Below are 21,595 nucleotides of genomic sequence, written 5' to 3'. Positions count from 1 at the left end.
AATTACTTGGTCTACCCCTTCACTTATCCAGCCGGATCATATATATATATATATATATATATATATATATATATATACCGATTAAATGACCAAAACACCATTAAAAGCAAAAAAAAACTACAAAGTTATTTCTAAGGACCAAACACACTTTATTTTGGAGGTAAAATATTTTTAAAAATGGCGGTATAGAATTCAATAATCTAAATTTGAAATGTAAAAATAGTTTTTTCTTAAAAGGTGATTATGCTTTTTCCAGGCATAACATTAGTTTTTTAAGAATGTTTTGATCGTCTTAATTAGTTCAATAACGATTATGTTAAAAAAATCCTTAAAAAATATAAACATATAAATAATAAATATAAAAAAATTAATTGTTAAAATTCTAAAAAATAATAACATATAATATACGTTAAATATCATCGATATTCGTGATTATGATACCCTGTTGTCTTCCATTGATGACGACACAAAAATACTTGCCAATCATGGGCGCCCTTGTTGATTGTTCAGGTGGGACCGGCCATAGTTCAGACACGGAGGTTGTTAGGTCACGTTTTTGACAAACATGCTGATGGTGGGCAGTTCATCATGGTTAAAGATTAAAAGCGGTAATTAGTGATACTAGGCTTTTTTTGTGTCAGGTATCACGAACTTGGCCTTCGCTGTCGCTAGTGGATGGGTAGCAGAATCTGAGTTAATGCATAACTAGGTTCACTTTTTTTCATTTGATCGAATGAAATCTATTTTATTTTAGTTTGAATATTTTATTATTTTTGGATCATTATATATGAATACTGAATCCTTATGCTTGCTTGATTAAGATTTATCTTTTTAGAAGTTTATCAAATTAGTTAATATGCAAAATGGTCACTTGAGAGTTGATATGAGAATCTCAGTTATTTTGTTAATTTTCTGTTTGTTTTTTTTTTTTGTTTTTTACTAGATCTACATTAGAGGTAATTGTAGTTGGTAGTTTTCTCATAAATCCGACCCTCTCCAAGTTCATGAACCTCATGTTAGTAGGTCTGATTAACACGTCTTTTGACCACAAGTCCTGATTGACATAGTCCACCATTGAAAAATTCAAAAAAAAAATGGTATATGCCGGAAATCAAAGGGAACCCAAACTCATTACCATGAGTTTGGTGGGTTTAACCATTGTCATGTAGAGTATGTTCACTCAAGCTTCACAGATATTGATTTAGCATCAATCTATGCCAAACTTTTGCCCTTCTTCTGAAGTAGTATTAGCATATATTGATTTAGCATCAATCTATGCCAAACTTTTGCCCTTCTTCTGAAGTAGTATTAGCATATATTGATTTAGCATCAATCTATGCCAAACTGAAGGGGTTCCGAATTATTAATGTATAAAGTCACATCAAGTGCAGCTCCAAGGGAGGTTGGCGTAGTGGGGTCCGGGTTTTGACGTCTATGTTTGATTTTTATGGGCGTCACCCTTCTGCGCGTAGCATAGACCTCGAGGGCTCGAAGTTTTACGCTGCCGACACGATGACCGTGGTAGGTATGGCCGGCTGAGCCAGTCCGCTGCGGTTTATTGGGGTTATAAATTCAAAAAAAAATCACACCAAGTGCTGCAAATGTATCAGCTAAACTACAAACTCTCTCTCCCTCCCGGAATTGGTTGGCTACTTTGGGCATCATCTCAATACCCAAAGGCAACCTACCAATCTTTATATATATATATATATATATATATATTACTTAGCGCAATCCAGTGACAAGGTGAAACAATAAGTCAACACAAGAAGCTAGGCCATAGTTTATTCTTATTATTATTATTGGTATGAAAGAAATTTCTTATGAAGGCCCATTTTTTATCAAAATATTTCTAAATCACTCATGTTTCTTGGAAAGACATTTCAGGTAGGGGTGGGCATCGGGCTGGCCTGGCCTGGCCCAATTACTAACGGGCTGGGTTTTGACCCAGTTCTTAATGGACTCGGGTTTAAAAGAGAAGCCCATGGCCCGGCCCATTGGCCCAGCAGGCTAATGTGAAGTGGGCCGGGCCCGATCCAAACCCATTTATTTCTTTTTATTTTCATGATAAGACACAAAAACCTAATTCTTAATTAGTGCAACTAATTTGGTAAATAATAATAATTAACAAATAGCAACTTTTCATGCAACTAATTAGGTAAATAGTAATAGTTATCCAAGTTACTATGTGATAGTTATTTTTTAAAAAATTCATATTATTAAAAAAATTAATAAATAACTCAGGCCCATTGAGCCGGCCCGGTAGCCCGTGGGCTGGCCCAAGCCCAGCCCATGTATGTAATGGACCGGGTTTCGGCTCGATACCTAATGAGCCTGAAACTAAAATCATGACCCAAACCCGTCCCATGATGGGCTGGGCCGGCTCTTGGTCCCTCGAGCCACCCATCTGGTGCCCACCCCTAATTTAAGGACCCAAAAATTCAACGAAGATTCTGAGTCTTAAAGCTAACTTCATGGCTAAAGTTCATATAAAACGTCATTTTTTAAACTTGGTTTTTAAAGGTGTGTTTTTGCCAATATTATTATGCAGTAGCAGTAGTCTAGAAATTTTGTTAAATGTGCTCATAGTGTCTGTTGTGTTGCACCAACTGAGGTCTCAACTTGACAGTTTCAGCATGGTCACAAGTTAATATATCGGCAACTTATAGTTTGCTACCTACATAGCATATTGGCTATATATAGTTTATATATCGCTAATTTATCAGCAATTTAATTATTATTAAAATATACATAAAAACAGTAAATTTGAATCACTAAATTAACTTCATTAGCTGCCACCATCATTTAATCTTAAAAAAAAACAAATGTAAACAAAGAATGTGTATAGACAAACTAAGTAACAAGCTCATGTGAACTTAGATGAAGACAAAAAAAAGAGTAAGCTGTTTAGAAGGCAATTTTCACTGCAGTAAATTAATGTTCAAGTGAAACATAAATGAAAAATAAAATCTACCAAAATATTGAAACACAAAAGAAAACTCCATTATACCATGAATTAAAGAAATTTAGATTTAAACTGACAGGAATGTCGAGAAAAAAAAAATAAGAAGGTAAATAGAGTGCAACCTACAAAGATTTGCACATAATTATGAAGATTAGGTTTCTGACCTTGGCAAACCTACAAAGAATAAAAAATATATATAAATTAATTATCTTCTATAAAAATGGGTGACAAAATGTTAATAAATTGAGGAACCATGAACTCTCTCAAATGAATACCTTTAAAATCGGCTTCTTCCTAAACCCACATCATTTTGAAAGACAAAATATGAAAACAAAACAAAAAAGAAAGGAAAATGTCATGGTTTTTTTATTCAAAACTTATTGTGGTATAGCGTGATACTTTTTTTTTTTTTGAGAAATTTATAGGTTTGAAGCAAATAGTAATATAACGCTATATATAAGCTATATATAGCCTATATTGTTACCATGAGTTTCAACTAAAAATTGGCTTTCAAATGTCCTTTGTCTTTATAATATCAACTAAAGGTAGGCCTATAAAATGAAATATTCTCCTAAAAACAAAAAAACAAAACAAAAAAAAATTAAGTAATCCTTCTTGAGTGGCGATGTTGACAAGAGGGGTGAGTGGTGGGCAAGCGCAAGAGATGATGAGAAATTCCCCACAATGCATGTCTTGTGGAGCCCCACCCGCAGCCGCATTGACTGCTTGTGGACTCATCCTACTAAAAAGAAGGCTTTTTGTTGTCTTTTTCTGTGAGCTTTTTCTACCACGTGGGACTTGGTTCTTATTATTATTTTATGCACTTGAGAGATATCACCGTGTTGAAAAATAGATATCGTTTCCAGGACAACAGCATGGAATGGAGCCGCCTGCATGTGGGGTCGGGGGAGTATGAGAGCAGCCGCCTATTTTCAATTATTGCGTATGCAATGACCGAGTAATTGAGTATATATATATATATATATATATATATATATATATATATATATATATATATATATATATGAGTAACTGAAATATGTAAATCAATCAAATATGTAAACTATTATATATGTAATCAGATTTTCATAGGTTTTTTTAATTTTTTTTTCTAAAGTTCCATCGTATGCAATCTAAATATTTGGTTTTATAGAAATCCAGATGTATAAGGATCTTTTAAGGCTTGAAAATCAACAGCTTAAAATTTTTTTAAATATTCAAGCATACAAAATCATATTTCTAGATCCCATTATGATGATTCAATAGTCAATTCCAAGCAAATGGATTACACCTAATGCATCTGCAGGGTTAGATTTGCAAAAAAAAAAAGTTATATATATGTGTGTATATATTTTGTATGCTGAAGTTCTTAGGTAAACTCCAAATGGGGTGACCGATGAGCGACACTTTTTCATTGGGGTCACTATTTTCATATGTACTAGGGCCCCTGGAAACATCGATCGATTATTGGTTTTGTTAGAAAACATTGATTGTCTTTTTTGTGTTAACTATATATCACAAGAATGTTTTAGTGGTGCTATTGGTGCATGACATATTGTTGCTGGACAAATCAGCTTTCCCACGGAAGCTACTAGCAAATCGCATGAATTTGAGAATGACTTGGTATAGAAGAAAAGATAACCAGCCAAAGCTAGCGTAGGAAGAATTCACTCCACATAAAAACACCAGCAAATTTGACATGATGAGTCAAAACAATTTGCAAGCAAGTTCTTTAGAAAGCTGATCTACTGTTTAGAAAAAAACATTTTGCAGTGGCGATTTATGAACCTCACCAAGTTTGCGAAACGTCTTCAGTTCGAAACCCACCGGTCCATAAAGCTGAAGTGGGATGTACTCCTTAGTGGTGTAAGGAGGATCTGAGGTTTTACACCAACGAGCCAGATGGTTTTTCTCGATAATTAAAAAAAGTCATGTGAAAATGTAATATTTAAAATATATATATATATATATATATATATATATATATATATATATATATATATATATATATATATATATATATATATATATATATATATATATATATATATATATATATATATATATATATATATATCTTTAGCAGCTTGCAGCTGAACAGGAAGACGTGTCCACATAGATAACACAAACAAACCAAATTAGTAAATTAGGTAGGGTAGGAGGCCTCATTTTCATACGAATTTCTTTATTGATTGCCATGTTTCCTGCTTGAAATTGAAGGAGACGGCCACCAAACTCCCACCCAACTATACTCCATCTTCATGTTTAATAAATATCACAACTAACTGCTGATCGTAAAGGAATCACACACATATCAAGACCACTTCTTGCCTCATGAACCAAAAATCGCACTCCACATTTAAAGGTCTCAAGGCTCAATTTGGGAGCTGGAGATGCGATGAGATTTTTAACCAAGTTAGACACCCAACCACAGTACTGGCACAGAAGAACGAGTGTCCATAAACGAGCCAAACGAACCGAATAGAGGGTGTTCAAGCTTGGCTAGTTTATTTTGTCGTATACATATATATATATATATATATATATATATATATATATATATATATATATATATATATATATATATATATATATATATATATATATATATATATATATATATATATATATTTATTTATTTAAAGTTGAAAATTATAGAATCTGGACCTTGCTAATTGGTTCATTTACAAAATAATAATTGTTTCAAACGCCTAAGCAATAGGATTTGAACTATAAAATTATTGTCTTTAGGCCAAAAATTTAAACCATCTTCACTTTTTAATATAAAATATGTGTAAGATATATTATTATTAATAAATGATCCTACATGCGTGGTGTCCAGATGAATAATGGTTGTTCGGGCTCGTGCTTGTCGAACCTATTTCACGAACTCTTTATGAGCCAAAAAATGAGCTGAGCCACAAACAACTAATCTAGCTTCCCAACCCTATGATCAGGGTGATATGTCAAAACACAGATTTTTTGTGTTTTGATATTACCACTGCACATAGCCTTCATCTTTGTGTAACGATGATATCAACATATTTTGGTGGGCCCCACTATGTGCACAATGGATGGTTGATGCAAGAGCAAGAGTGAAACACTATCGGGTCTATAGGGTCCATATTTATTATTTGTGTGCTTTTTTATAATTATTTAGTTAGATCTTAGTTTAGGATGATATTTTAGATCTTCTTCATATATTAATTGAGTTTCGGATCTATCTTCGATCCATAGTATGACTAGGATTTTTTTATTGTTTGCTATATATTCTCATTGTAGAGAAGAGGGAAGGAGCTAGACGAATGAATTATGAGTGATTTTAGTTATTTTCATGCATTTTTTATTTCATAGTTGCACTAGGGTACCAATTCTTGTGGGGGTTCAAGAGTGATCCTTCTGTTCACTGCATCAAATTGGTAGCATTTAATTGATTCTTGTTTTTGTAGATGCAATAGATAATTAGAGTTTTAGCTAAGGTATCAATTTTGCGGTGTTCATGATTGATCTTTTTGTCCACTTCATCAATGGTAGGGATGAAGGCTAAAAAAGCAAATCTAGGGTTTAAGTTTGTAAAAAAAAATACAGTCAATGTCGACGATAAATATCATCGGGGTTTTAAAAAGATATAGTCAACGCCAATGATAAATATCGTCATTGATAATAAATATAGTCGATGATAATTATCGTCGGCTATATGATTTTTCAATATATACGATGATAATCATCATCAACTTTAATATATAACTGACGATATCAGCTTAAAATAATATAAGCGATGATATTTATCGTTGGTTTTAACTAACATAGCCGATGATATTTGTATGTAATTTTTCAATATTAATACTACAATAATTAGCGTTGACTTTTGATATATAACCTACTATAATTATCTTTAATTACTATTACCGATGATATTTTAGAGCTGACCATTTTATGCCAATTATATCAAATCGTCGAATTTATTTTTATAAAAATAATGATATATAAATATCATCGAAAATAGTAAGATAAACTATCCTAAAAGGCCAACGCTTATGGCGACAATATTTATCATCATTTATGTTATTGGTCACCATAAATCATATATTGCTGACCATAAATATGGTCGACAATGATCTGTTTTCATTTTGTAACAGTAGTGTTTTAAAATACAAAAAAATAATTGTGTTTTGATGTATCACCTCAGACATGCAGGAGAGTTGCATGCCTTGCATCAAAACCTTGCAACTAATGTTAGTGTGGTCAAATAATCAACCGAGAGAGAGCAATTGCTGATAATTGGCTACGCTCTCTATAGCCTTTGTAATGCACGGTGGTAGTAAAATCATGGTCTGCCTAAGGACTTAAACCGGTTGGACTCGAGAGAGTGAATCAGGTCCAAGGAGCCTTGGATGGAAAAACGTCCTGGCTGCCATCCATCATGAAGATGAATGGCACTCAAAACCCATCTAAAAGGTTGGTTTTTACCTAGATGACCCCCACAAAAAAAAATCTGATGCCATTCGTTTTTTGGATGGACGGCATCAATGACAGATAAATGAAAAAACTGGATGGTTGTTCTGTCAAAGGCTCCTTGAACTTGATCTGCTCTTGTGGGACTCTGGTTCAGAGTTAAGGATTACTGAACCCAAACCTAGTTAGATCCCAGCAGGGTATCATGCATCTGGTCCAGCTTACCAAAATAATGAGCATCATTGTCTGCATCTCTCTTTTTTTTTAAATCACCTGCAAACCAGTTATTTTCATAAGTCAGACTCAACAGCTTTTCCTTTTCACAAAAGTTAATTAGCATAAAAACCTTAGGTCCCCATTGCCCGTTAAAAAAACACTCAGCTGCAACCTTGCAGCAATGGGCTTGCACCTGAAAATATTCTTTCAACTTGGTGACGTTCATGAATCGCCTCAATCAATTGAGCCCTCAATCAATTGAGCCCTTTAAGGCCAACAAGCTCAAATACTTAGTACCTGTTTAGGACGTTGGAATATCCTAGCTTGCTAAAGCAAAAGGAAATTAGAAGAAGGGAAAAGAAGTTGAAGGCTTCTAGATTTCCTAGATGGAAGGTTTAGGCAATGGGCTCATCTAGAATAATTGGTCTTACAAAGCACACCAACTTATTATATTATGAATAAGACAAATCGTAAATCAATAATATCTCTAGTTTCCTTTTTGTGTATTTAATTCCTTTAAAGAGATTCAGGCTAAAAAAGTGAACTCTTGATGGAAGGACGTGCTAAATCATTGAAAGCAAGACTGAATGCAAATCTTAATGCTAAAATACAGTTGAATTCATTAGTCCTCTGACAGATCTTTGATACGCACAATCTTTCAGAACCTATATAAGTGAGCCTTACCTTTTTCTAAACCTTACGAGAGATAGATTGATTTCTCTCGTTGACATGGAAAGCTTGAAGAAAAGTCTAGTATATAAGGTTTGGAGACCATAACTTAATTATAATTACATTAAAATTTATTTTCAATTCAACTAATCATAAAATTTTGAAAATTGACAAAAGAGCATAAAATGTCTCTTTAGGTAATAACACCACAACATACCAGATATCACATCACCCAACCCAATTGGATCACATAAAGAAGGCTTAAACCATAACAGCATATAATGTATGACTTATCATATGTACGACACATTTTTTCTAACAGAAGCTGCCAACTCTGCCCACTTACCCATTGGTATTTCTCTTTAGCTCATTCAATGTGGAAAAGGACTGAGCTTTTCCACCTACCCAGTCCCACCTTGTAAGAACCAAACAAACGGGCCTTTAAAAATTTCAGAATGCCTAAAAACAAACCATTTTAGCAAAGAGAAGATTCAAAATTCCCAAAAACCCCCATGAAAAAACCTTAATATAGAGCCTGTCACCTGTATCCTCCTCCTCCTCTTCCTCAAAGAGAGAGAGTACCAGTTGGTCAATGCGGTCACCTCACTTGCCCTTCCTCACCGCACGCCCAGCCAAACATAGTATTGCTAGAGAGAGAGCAGACTCGCTGTCACCGGACATCACTGCCTGCCAGAAAGAGCAACTCGCCAGCGCCGGTGATGGCTTCTCTGCTAGAGATGAACCCGCTCACAGAAGAGGGTAGTGTGGGTAAGGGTGGAGAGGCAGTCATCTACCTTCACTTTTCTCTTAGGTGGAGAATATTTCTCAACCCTCTTAGGTGGAGAAATATATCTTATCAAAATTGTACTTTTTAGAGAAAAAGAATCTTTCTCATTTGGAACGATCCAAAAATCTATACATTTTTTCTTCCTACCTTCACTTTTCCAACATTTTTTTCATTTCCAAACATGCCGTAAGTGAAACAAACACAAAAAGTGCGGGAGGAAAAACTCCATCATGACAGTTGTGGAACCCAATTTGAGAAAGTTTTTGTTTAAAACTTCCTTTTATACCTCTCCTTTTGGGGAAGTTTTTTTTGAACGGCGTACCCTTTCCCTTTCATGGGAAATGAAACAAACGGGGCTTAAGAGACACAAAATCTTGGTACAAACTGAAAAAACGGTATGATGAACTAGAATTCAAAGAGTAATGTCTATCGAAAGTATTAACCACTTTAACACAAAAATGAATAATAAAATCATTGACCATTAACCCCTTTGTTTCAAGTTTCAGGTTGCATCCTTTGAAAAGGCACTGGCATGCATAGACTTGTCACTCGGCTTGTTCTTGATAGGCTCGTAACTCAGCCGGGGTCATGTGAACTTTATATTTTATATAAAATATGTAAATATATGTATATATTATATATATTTTATAGTATGTTACCAAAATACTATATATAATATATATAGTATTTTTATAATATATTTAATGTATAATTTTATTAATAAATGTATAATCATATAATATATAATATTTATATTATATTTCATATAATATATAATTATATATAAAATATGATATATATGTTTGACTTGGTCGAGTCATGCTAAAACTTGGCTGACTCAGCCAAGTTTTGTTCATTTCTGGGTCATTCACTGGGAGTCAAACCGTGCCCTTTCCCAAAGAAAGCCTTTTCATACGAAAAGCCTTCTCCCAGCAGGAAAGCATAAGGCATGCTGATGAGCGAAGTGGGGCAACCTTTTCCCATGGGAACATTTGTTTCACGCCCCATGAGGAAAGACCCAGTTGCCTATGAAAAACTGCGTTTCCCATGGGGATATCTGTTGCGGGCTTTCAGTACCCTTTCACGCGGTAGCGGCCTCTTTCACATAAAAGTGATGCAGTTTTCCACAGAGCATAGAAGTATAGAACAAACACCTGGCAGGCCAATGGGGTCCATCATGTTTCGCAATAAACAACAGGTTTCGTAAGAAATCCGCGCACCTCCCTATTCCCTTGGAAAGCAACAAACAAGTCCAACAAGAAATACTACCATCGAACCAGACTCTTGTTATAGAAAAGATGCATGGGAGGAAATTTGCTTCACTTTTCCATGGCCATTTTCTGAAACAAATAAGTTCCAAAATCATGTGATGCACTCTTACACGTTTGGAAAATCACACGAAAATTAAACCTCACAGAACAAATGTGTACGGCCGCATCAACGGAACCATTAATGGTAGGGATATCGATGGATTGGATTTTACTCGACCCCGAAAGGAACTCGGTTTAGTAGGATTTGGTAAGCCAAAACAATATCTTAATATAATGGATGGGATATAGCCTTGATTTTTTTACTGCAAATATCCAGATTTGATGGTTATCTGAATTCGATTATATATAAAAAAAAAACAGATATGGTATAAGCTTTTCACCATATGAATCCGTCTAGACAACATCTCGAATCTGAAATTGGCCACATCCCATCCGAATCTGAACAGTTTACATCCATAATTAATGGCAAATTGGCAATGCGTTGTAGTATATTTTCTCTTCTCCGTTGTCAAATCTTCTTGCCAACCAAAATTCCGAGAAAATATTGATTCTAGGTTGGCATCCAAACACCATAGATGAGCATGATGTTTCAGGATAACGTCTCATAGACACCGTTTTTTTTTTTTGAGAAGGATGAACGACTCTTTCATTTTTTTATGTTTTTTGAGAAGGATGAACGACTCTTTCATTTTTTTTTTTTGAGAACGATGAACGACTCTTTCATGGGCTTCAGGTTTTGATTAGACTACTTTGATTACTTTCTAGTAGCGTCTTTTGATGGTTATTGTTTCTGCACTCGGTTAATTCTTTTTGTTATGGTGGAAATGTTGTACCAACCTGGTGAAAATTGGATTTCTGAAAAGAGATTTCAAGCCTAGAGGCACGTTCTTAAGATCGCTATCTTTAGAACTTCAATCGCCCCACTTCGAAAATTTCGAAGATGCGAAAAAGGGTTTTGTTACGACTGAGTTCCCATGATACAACTAGGCTTGAACCTCAAGAGAGTCACTGCTTCACAAGAACAGATGACCTCTTCCACACATGAACTCTGCAAGTCAAACCGAGAAGAAAGAAAGGAGAAAACTGGAGAGTCAGAGATTCTGATGATCTTCAAAAAGACGAAAATAGAAGAATTTATAGACTTTTAGAGAGGCCAAAACGTTTTGCGATAAATGAGATTAATGGCCATAAATCTGACGGTTTGAAAATAGGACAAAAAGGTACCTGAACGGTCACCCACCTTTGACTGTTAATCAAAGGCCTCCAAAACCGTCCAACAGTCACAAAGCGCCTTAAACTCAATATAAATGATATTAAAACTTTTCAAACGGCCAGATATCTCAAAACCGAAAAATCAAAACGGATATTTGTGCCTCATATGCACCTCGCACCGCTGCGAGCGTGCGAAGTGCAAAGTGCGCCATCAAAATGCCACATTGCGCCTCTTGCGCCCTTGCGCACGCACGCGCACGCGCGTGCGCGCGAACGGCACGTCCGTTGCTGCACGATGAGCAGCAACGTCCGCAAGCCACCCATGGATACAAGGCTTACCAAAGTAAAGAATATAGAACAAAGTTTGTATTTAAACCACTAGAAAAACTGATTTCTCTTAGATATGGGACTAAACTTTTTAAAACACTTTTGGTGGAAAGAAATCATCAATTTTAAAACTTTCCTAACAATCCCCCACTAGTTTTAAAATATATTTGGCTTGCATAGAAACTTATGCAGCAGTGAGAGTGTCTGCATGACTTGAACCCCCACTATTTAAAAGAAAACCTAAATTAACCAAGGTGCTAAGTGGACTTACCTTGAACTTAGCTCCTTATATTGTTAACGGAGTTTTCAATCATACATAGTTTTCCAAAAGTTCGATTGTGTGGATTTCATGTTGGCACATTTAGAGCATTGTTTTTTCCTGGATTCATGAGTGCTCTAGAGAATTGCCAATTCTCATAAGAAACGGCTCACATTTCTACACTCATATAGGTGAGTTTGTCTAGGTGTACTGTAACACACACCTTAGCCTTAAGGCCTACAAACTCATTAAGAGCTATTAGCTCAACCCTCATATTAGTTACAGCTCATGATCACACATCAGTAATGGGCTTACATAAATATGCTCAATATCTGTCATTCACCAATTCGTTTCCCATTGAACCTATGCATGTGGGATCTCCAGCGCTCTAGGTTGGGTATCCTTAGGTGATGACGTAATTGGATTAATTCTCATTCCCCTCGATATTTTATTGATGACATCTCTCGAAAGGCCTTTCGTAAATGGGTCTGCCAAATTTTGACATGACTTCACATATTTCAATGAAATAATATTGTCATCAATCATTTGTCTTATAAAACTATATCTTAGACTAATATGTCTAGACTTTCCATTGTATTTCATATTACCTGCTTTACATATAGCTGATTGGCTATCACAAAACATTGAAATAGCAGGTATAGGCTTCTCACCTAGTGGAATATCCACTAGCATATTCTTAAGCCATTCAACTTCTCTACAAGCAGATGCCAAAGCAATAAACTCAGATTCCATTGTAGAATGAGTTATACAGGTCTGTTTCTTAGACCCCCATGCAACTGCTCATCCTCCAAGGGTAAAAACCCAACCACTCGTAGACTTGGAATCTTCAAAGTCAGTATTCCAAATTGCATCACTATACCCTTCAATAACAGCAGAAAACTCTAATAGTAGATATTCTAGTTACAGGAGCAAAAGTATCAAAATAATCAATACCTTCTTTTTGTTTAAAGCCTTTTGCAACCAAACGTGCTTTAAATTAATCGATTGTACCATCAGCTTTTAATTTCTTTTTGAAAATCTATTTGCAGCCAATAGTTTTGCAACCAACAGGTAAATCCACTATTTTCCAAACATTATTAGACATAATTGATTTTATTTCATCATTAATAGCTTCTTTCCAAAAGGCAGCATCTTGAGAAGACATAGCCTCTTGAAAAGACACAGGATCATTCTCAATTAGAAATGTATAAAAGTCAGAACCAAAATTAGTTGGTTTTCTAATGTGTTTACTGAGTCTAACTTCAGTTTCTGGTTCATCAACATATTTATTAGAATATTCAATCATGTCATTTACAGGAAGTTCATCTACTATAATCCGGTTGCCATCAAGAAGAAAATCAAATGCATTTTTATGTTCTATGAAAAATGCATCTCTAGATTCTACAATAACATCATTAACAATGTCCCAAAATCTATATGCTTTACTATGTTCAGCATACCCAACAAATGCACATTTAAATGATCTAGGTCCAACCTTCTTCCTTTTATTTTCTGGAATTTTAACATATGCTAAACAACCCCAAACACGAAAATAACTAAGATTAGGTTTCTTACCAAAACAAAATTCATAAGGTGATTTATCAGATTTGGAATAAGGAACTCGATTAAGAATATAACAAGTAGAAAGTATAACCTCTCCCCATAAGTTGGAATGCAAACCCGTATTAAGAAGCATAACATTCATCATTTCTACAAGTATTCTATTTTTTCTTTCTGCTACTCCATTTTGTTCAGGAGTTCTAAGTGTTGAAGTTTGATGGATAATGCCATTATCTCCACAGAATTTATCAAATTCTTCTCCTAAGTATTCACCTCCTCTATCTGTTCTTAAATGTACAATATTTTTTTTAAACCTATTTTGTACTTCAACAAGATAAAGAAGAAATTTGGAAAATACTTCAGATTTATGTTTCATCAAATAAACATAACAAAATTTCGAGTAATCATCAATAAAGGTAATGAAGTACCTATTGCCACCACGACTTAAAACATTATCCATCGTACACACATCAGAATGCACTAATTCAAGCAATTTATAATTCTTTTCTACACTAGGAAACGGGAGTCTAGTTAACTTAGTTTGAATGCATGTCTCACACTTATGTTTATGTTCTATTCTAACATGACAAGGAAGAAGACCAAAGTTATTCATATTATGAATGTAACGAAAATTTATATGTCCTAATTTTGAATGCCAAAGAAAATAGGAGTCAACCATATAAGCAGAAGTAATAGCTTCATTTATGCTCATCTTGAACATACCACCAGTGGCAAACCCTTTTCCTACAAAGATTTTTCCTTTGGTCACAGTTACAATCCCAGACTCAATAACAATCTTAAAGCCATTTCGTGACAGTAGATCTGCAGAGATTAATTTTTTTCGAACTTCTGGAGCATAGTGGACATTTTCAAGTGTTAGGACTTTCCCGGAGGTGAACTTAATTTCTACACTCCCTTTTCTCAGCACTTTAGTTAAGGAAGAGTTTCCCATAAAGAGATTTCATCCCTCCCCCACTACTTCATACGACTTGAACAAGTTCCTGTCGTTTGCCACATGAACAGTGCTTCCAGTATCCAGGTATCAGTCCTTATTTGCAGCCACCATAAAGGTTTCAGAGATTACAACAACAAGACTTTCTTCTGACTCATTTGGCTTAGGACCAGTCCTCTTCCGTTCTCTGCATTCTTTAGCAAAATGGCCAAACTTGCCACAAACATAGCAACTAATTTTCTTTTTATCAGTTGGCTTTTTCCCTTTCACAAAATTCTTTTTGATTTTCTGGGTTTTCATGATTTTGCCACCCTTATTACTAACAAAATTCACTTTAGGATAACCTTCTTTAGGACTCGAATTCTTTTTGTCACGAAGACGAGTCTCTTCCTCAATTCGGATGTCCTTAAGAAGGCCATCTAAAGTGATTTTCTCATTTTTATATTTTAGGTGATTCCTATATTCTTTCCAGGAATCAGGCAGCTTCCCAATGGTGACAGCAACTTGAAAGTCATCATCAAGATACATACCTTCTTCTTTGATCTTATAGGCCAGTATTTGCATCTCATGAATTTGAGCAAGTATAGGCTTATCATCAACAATAGAAAAATTAACATACTGATCTACGATAAACCTTTTGTTACCAGCATCTTCTGCATTGTACTTGATCTCGAGAGCATTCCACAACTCTCCAGTCGACTCCAATGGTGAATACAGGTCAAAGAGTGAATCGACTAAAGTGTTCAGAATATGCCCTTTGCATCTGTAGTTGTCAGTATGCCACTTCTCTCGCTCTTTCTTCTGTTCTTCTATCTCAACTTCTCCAGCAACGACAGTGGGACAGGGCTTTTTGAGGACATAGTCGATATGCAGCTCGGACAACAAGAAAGATACATTTGATTGCCACCGCTTGAAGTTTGACCCATCAAATCGATCGAGTTTTTCAAGGTCACGGCTAAGCAGATTGATGGAGTTGGATGTCGAACCAGAGGCCATATATGAAGTTCTAAAATTGTTGTACCAATCTGGTGAAAATTGGATTTCTGAAAAGAGATTTCAAGCCTAGAGGCACGTTCTTAAGATCGCTATCTTTAGAACTTCAATCGCCCCACTCCGAAAATTCCGAAGATGCGAAAAAGGTTTTGTTATGGCTGAGTTCCCAAGATACAACTAGGCTTGAACCTCAAGAGAGTCACTGCTTCGCAAGAACAGATGACCTCTCCCATACATGAACTCTGCAAGCCAAACCGAGAAGAAAGAAAGGAGAAAACTGGAGAGTCAGAGATTCTGATGATCTTCAAAAAGACGAAAATAGAAGAATTTATAAACTTTTAGAGAGGCCAAAACATTTTGCGATAAATGAGATTAATGGCCATAAATCTGACGGTTTGAAAATAGTACGAAAAGGTACCTGAACGGTCACCCACCTTTGACTGTTAATCAAAGGCCTCCAAAACCGTCCAACAGTCACAAAGCGCCTTAAACTCAATATAAATGATATTAAAACTTTTCAAACGGCCAGATATCTCAAAACTGAAAAATCAAAACGGATATTTGTGCCTCATATGCACCTCGCACCGGTGCGAGCGTGCGAAGTGTGCCATCAAAATGCCACATTGCGCCTCAAGCGCCCTTGCGCACGCACGCGCGCGCGAACGACGCGTCCGTTGTTGCACGATGCGCAACAACGTCCGCAAGCCACCCATGGACACAAGGCTTACCAAAGTAAAGAATAGAGAACAAAGTCTGTATTTAAACCACTAGAAAAACTGATTTCTCTTAGATATGGGACTAAACTTTTTAAAACACTTTTGGTGGAAAGAAATCATCAATTTTAAAACTTTCCTAACATGAAATGGGTATCACAAAATTTGCAGATCAAGTGCTAGTTTAGCTCATGAGTTGCCTCTTATGCAAATATACGGGCAGCGGGCAGAGCCATCTGGAGCTATCATTATCGACTGTAAGGACTGAACCCATTCTCTTCAAGGCTTTCCCTTCAAACTTTGCGGATATGGATACTATACAGAAGCTTATTCTCAGTTTTTATCCATATTAATTATCCACATGGTTACTTTTTGGTTTTGATCTCGTGATAATATTGTGATATTATCAATTATTGTTACTGTTTTTATTTATTTTTCATATCTTAAATGTGTTTTTCTTCTTTATTTTGCATTTATACTTATTTTTTTTATTATATATGTATTTCATTATCTAAACATGATATTTTCTCACTTATTTTTGTTATTTTTATTTTTTAAGCCCCAAGACTTTTTCATGATTTATCACCAAACCTATAATATAGCAAGAAATAGCCTCACTGAGATATAGTTGATACTGATATTTGTGACTATGCTTTGTCCACCTCTTTATTAATCCTTGCCTTCAGGTCCTTCCTGCCCCCCCCCCCCCTCACCAATTTGAGAACTCACAAGCCCACCTTAGCTTAGAAAACCAGAAACCACCATAAGACATCCCATGAGTGAATAAGCAAGGAACCAATAGAAACAGAGAAATGCACCTTAAAAATTTGCATACAAGCATAAATATTTACCTCAATGAGGTGTATACAGTAGAACCACCCAATAGAACAAGCTCAAGAAAGTGACTCATTTGAACCCCCTAAAAAGCCAAAAAATAGACGAGGACACTTTAAAAGGTACTGTAAAAAAACCATCAGTTTTCACATCTCTATTGTAGACTCTAATTTTACTTTTCACTAGGATAGCAGTCGACTGGAGAAATGGGGCCCCGCCCCCCCTCGCCCCGTTTGGACCGGGGATGGAGGACACGAAACAGAGAATGGAACGGGGATGGAGGTTAAATTAAAACTCTTGCAAGGATGGAGGCATAGATGGACTTACTCTTGCCCCTGCCTCGTCCCCGCTTTTTGTTAAGAAAATTACTATTATACCCTTATACATATTATAAAATCATATATATATATATATATATATATATATATATATATTCTTAACCCTAACGTAAAACCCTTTCTCGATCTCTCCTCTCTCATTCTTCTCCTTCCTCTAACGAGTCGCGCGAGCTCCCATTTCTCTTCTCTCCTTCCATTAACGGCGAAAGGTGATAGCGACAGAAGGATTAGGAAAATGAGTCCCGCCCTGCCTCGCCCCGTTTGGACCAAAAATGGAGTACATGAAACGGAGAATGGAGGTTAAAATCAAATCCTGTGCAAGGATGAAAGCGGGGATGGAGGGAAAAAATTTGAGACGGGGAGGGGGTGGAGACCTTGTCCCCCGCCTCGCCTGGTCCACTGCAATCCCTACTTTTCACCTGGTGACGGGTACCTAAAGTCCCTTGGATGAACAACACCAGGTCAATGTACCCGACGTCCCTTGGATGCCATTCATCCAAGAGATGAATGCCATCCAACTGCCATGGACAGATTGCTTTGTTCCTAGATCCATTCCAAGCGCTCTAATTGTTGTTCAGTGTTCATCTAGAGACTTTAACTTCTGGATATAACTAGTAATAAATTCCCTCAAACTTCTAATTGGGAAACTTGTTATCATATTGATGCATGTGAGACCATATGATGTTCTCTTTTTTTGCTTTTGGTTATGTTCAAGTTATGGGGGGTTTTACTCACATTAGTTTTATATTTCAATCATGCAAGAAATATCATGTAAACAATTAACTATTCATCATGCTACTTTAGCAAGTTCCTGCTGGTGTTACAGATGTGCAATGGGATTGCATCAGGCAGTAGCACTGCACTCTGTGTGGAGCACTGTGTTGCTGTTCAGGCATCATCAAATGATGGATGGTTCAAGAACATTCTTCTAGCAAGTGGCACCTCGTGTTTGCCTGATCTTGTAGGTAGGGGTGGCAATCGTGTCGGGTTGGCGGGTCAGCATACCTCAACCCAAACCCGACCCGTTTATTAAACGGGTCGGCTGTGGCAAACACGAACCCGACCCGTTTAATAAATGGGTAACCCGACACGACCCGCCAACCCATTTAATAAATGGGTTGGGTAGGGTAAACGGGTTCTCAGGTTCGCAGGTCGGGTTGGCGGGTTGACAGGTTGGTGGGTCGTGTCAGGTTTTGCCACCCCTACTTGTAGGTAAGCTGTTTTGATGAATCTCTTTCTTTGTATGTACATATTTACCCAACCTTGTCTTTTTTCTTAATGGCTTCGTATTCCTGAACATAAAAGTTATATTTTCTTCATGGTGATTGATCGTGCATAATTTTTGTATTTTATTCATACTATTTTATGCATGATTCAGTGAAAAATTGCATTAAAAACTCATTCTTATCAGTGTTTTTGAGAAACTGCTTTAAATTGAAAATAAGGGGAAAATCATATATTTCAAGATCTTCCCTACGTTTTTTAGTATTTAGATTAGTTTAAGACGTTTAAATTTGTAGTTTAATTAGATTAGGATTTGAAATAATTATTTTAATTAGTTTAGAAGTGTCCCCTGTTTGAAAACACGTTTTTCTAGTGGTAGTCTTTTAGAAATTTTGAAAATTAATCGAACCTCTTCTGAAAAATCATGTGACCTAATGTCTCATTATAAATTCTATTTTTCCAGTGATGAGAGGTATTTTCTCTTTTGGAAAACACGTCCTCTGCCTCTCTCCCCCTTTTCTCTTTTTTCCCCCTCCCTCGTTTCACTCTTGGCTGGTTTTTCACCCGTTTCTTTTTTTCCTCTTGTTTCGTCTTGCTTTTAATCCCTGATATCGTTTGCTTCTTCTTGTCCCCATCATCAGAGGTACATGCGGTCCGGAGGAAAGACCATGTTCTTCTTCTCAACCCCTCCATTGAAAGCGGCTGCAAGGTTTGCTTCTTCTTCCCCACCTCCTTAATCGATTTGTAGATAGTTTTAGTTTTAATCTTAGCTCATTGCATATATATGTATATATATATATATATATATATATATATGTTTTAACATCGCATATGATGTAGTTATTTTTAGCAACATAGTAGCATCAAGGTTAGTTGTTTTTCTTCTATTTGCGTCTTATACATAGTGGATTAGACTATATTACGTCGTAGAATAATTTTCCTTATAGTTATTATTTTCTCCTCAAAAAAAAATGCAGCATGCTTTTCTTTTCGAAGATCATAAACTGATCCATGCATATGGGTCTAGTGGAACAACAAACGGCTGCCGTAAGGCATTGGAATCACGCAGGTCTTGATTACGTTATTTGGTTTTTTTTGTTGCTTGAGTAGGTCACACACTTGGTTGAGCCATCCTCATCCACGTGATCTGACCATGCTGTTCACAGTTGATCAGCGTTAGCACGAGTTCTGGAGGTTCAATATTGATATAATTTAACCTGATTGACTATAGCATGATCGTTGGATAAGTTTCAAACTGAACACGGCAAAGCATTGATCTCAACCCAACTGTGTAATTTGGTTAAAGTTATTATTTTTTATCCAGCTGTGCGTGAACCATATGTTGGCAGTGTTAATCACAACCCAACGTGACTAATATGGATGATCACGGCTTCAATAAACTAGATACTTGCTGGGTTTTGTAGTTAGCCACAATCATAAATTTTTTTGGGTCGTTTGATTTATTGTTTAGTTGTTCGGTTTAGATTTTCTTTATCTTATGTCATGCTTTGTTAATCATAGCTGAATTCACGTTACTGTATATTTATTAGTCATTCAATAAATTAGTTTAGTTATACCATAGTGATCTTGTCCAATTAGTATTTAGATTCTTGTTTCAAATTTTTTATTGATTAGTCATAAACCAACTCATGTCTCTTGTTTGTAATAGTTATTTTTTTTCTAGCATAGTTTAGTTTAATTAAGACGTTTTGAATCATTGCTTTTGGTTACATAGATTGTTTCTGAACTTTGTAAGTGTCGTTAGCTAGTCATAACTTAGTTTGTGTTCTCCTCTAATTATTTATCAATTAGTCATCTAATTCACTATTAAAAAATCAGCCGTTTTTCTTTCTTTAGTTAATAGGTTAGGTTAGAGCCATTTAGTTCATAAATTTAATTAGTAGTTTTGTTAATTTAGATAATCTGGATTCACGATAATTTTTTTAGAAGTTGTAGTTTATTAGATGTCACATGGTTTGCTAGCTGGTTTCAACCTAGTTAATTCGGTTTGTAGTAGTTCATAGCCTGTTACATAATTGGTTATTTATTTAGTTGATTTGTTTTAATTTGTTATTTTTTGTCATTTAGTGAGTAGCTTTAGTTAATTTTTTTTTATCATACAGTTAGCATATTTTGTCATTTAGTATATTAGTTAGCTTGTTAGTTTTTATTTAGTTACTCGTTCTTAGATAGTTCAAATCTTGATTTTCGGCTAGCTTATTTTCTTATTTTTCTAGTTAGATTATTAGTTTGTTATAAATTAATTTCTGGATTGTTAGTTAGTTTTGCTATTTTGTTATTTAGTACTTTAGTTTGTTACATGTTACTTCACATTTGTTACATGATAGTTAGTTTGTTATAGTTTTTTTATTTTTCTTGATTGAATTATTAGACGTTGGTATTGTTTCTTTTCGTTGTTCTGCTCAGGTTTTGTTGCTGTTTTGCAGAAAAGCGTTTAGACGTGCGGTGAGCCCTCTGAGGTTCTCAAAAGATCCTCTCAAAAGGTCTTTCAAGCCCTTAGATGGGCCTTCTAAATAAAATATTAGTACCTCTTATAAGTCTGCAAGCAAAAGAGGGAAGCAGTAAAGATCAAGAAGGGACTAGAAGCTCGAGCACCGGAGGCCCTTTTCTTTTATTCTTAGCTTAGGATTTATTTATTTTATTTAATTCATTGGGTTTGTAATAAGGTCACTTAATTATTTTTATTTATTTAAGCCCTTTGGAGAGGGCCACACTATCATTTATTCAATTAATTGTTTTTATTTTTAAGACAATAAAGAATAGCTTAGTTTTCTATGAAATACAAAGTGTTTCTCCTAT

This window comes from Nuphar pumila, chromosome 16, assembly GCF_984573655.1.
Source record: "Nuphar pumila chromosome 16, dmNupPumi1.hap1.1, whole genome shotgun sequence".
Classification (NCBI taxonomy): domain Eukaryota; kingdom Viridiplantae; phylum Streptophyta; class Magnoliopsida; order Nymphaeales; family Nymphaeaceae; genus Nuphar; species Nuphar pumila.
Note: the sequence above shows the minus strand (reverse complement) of the source record.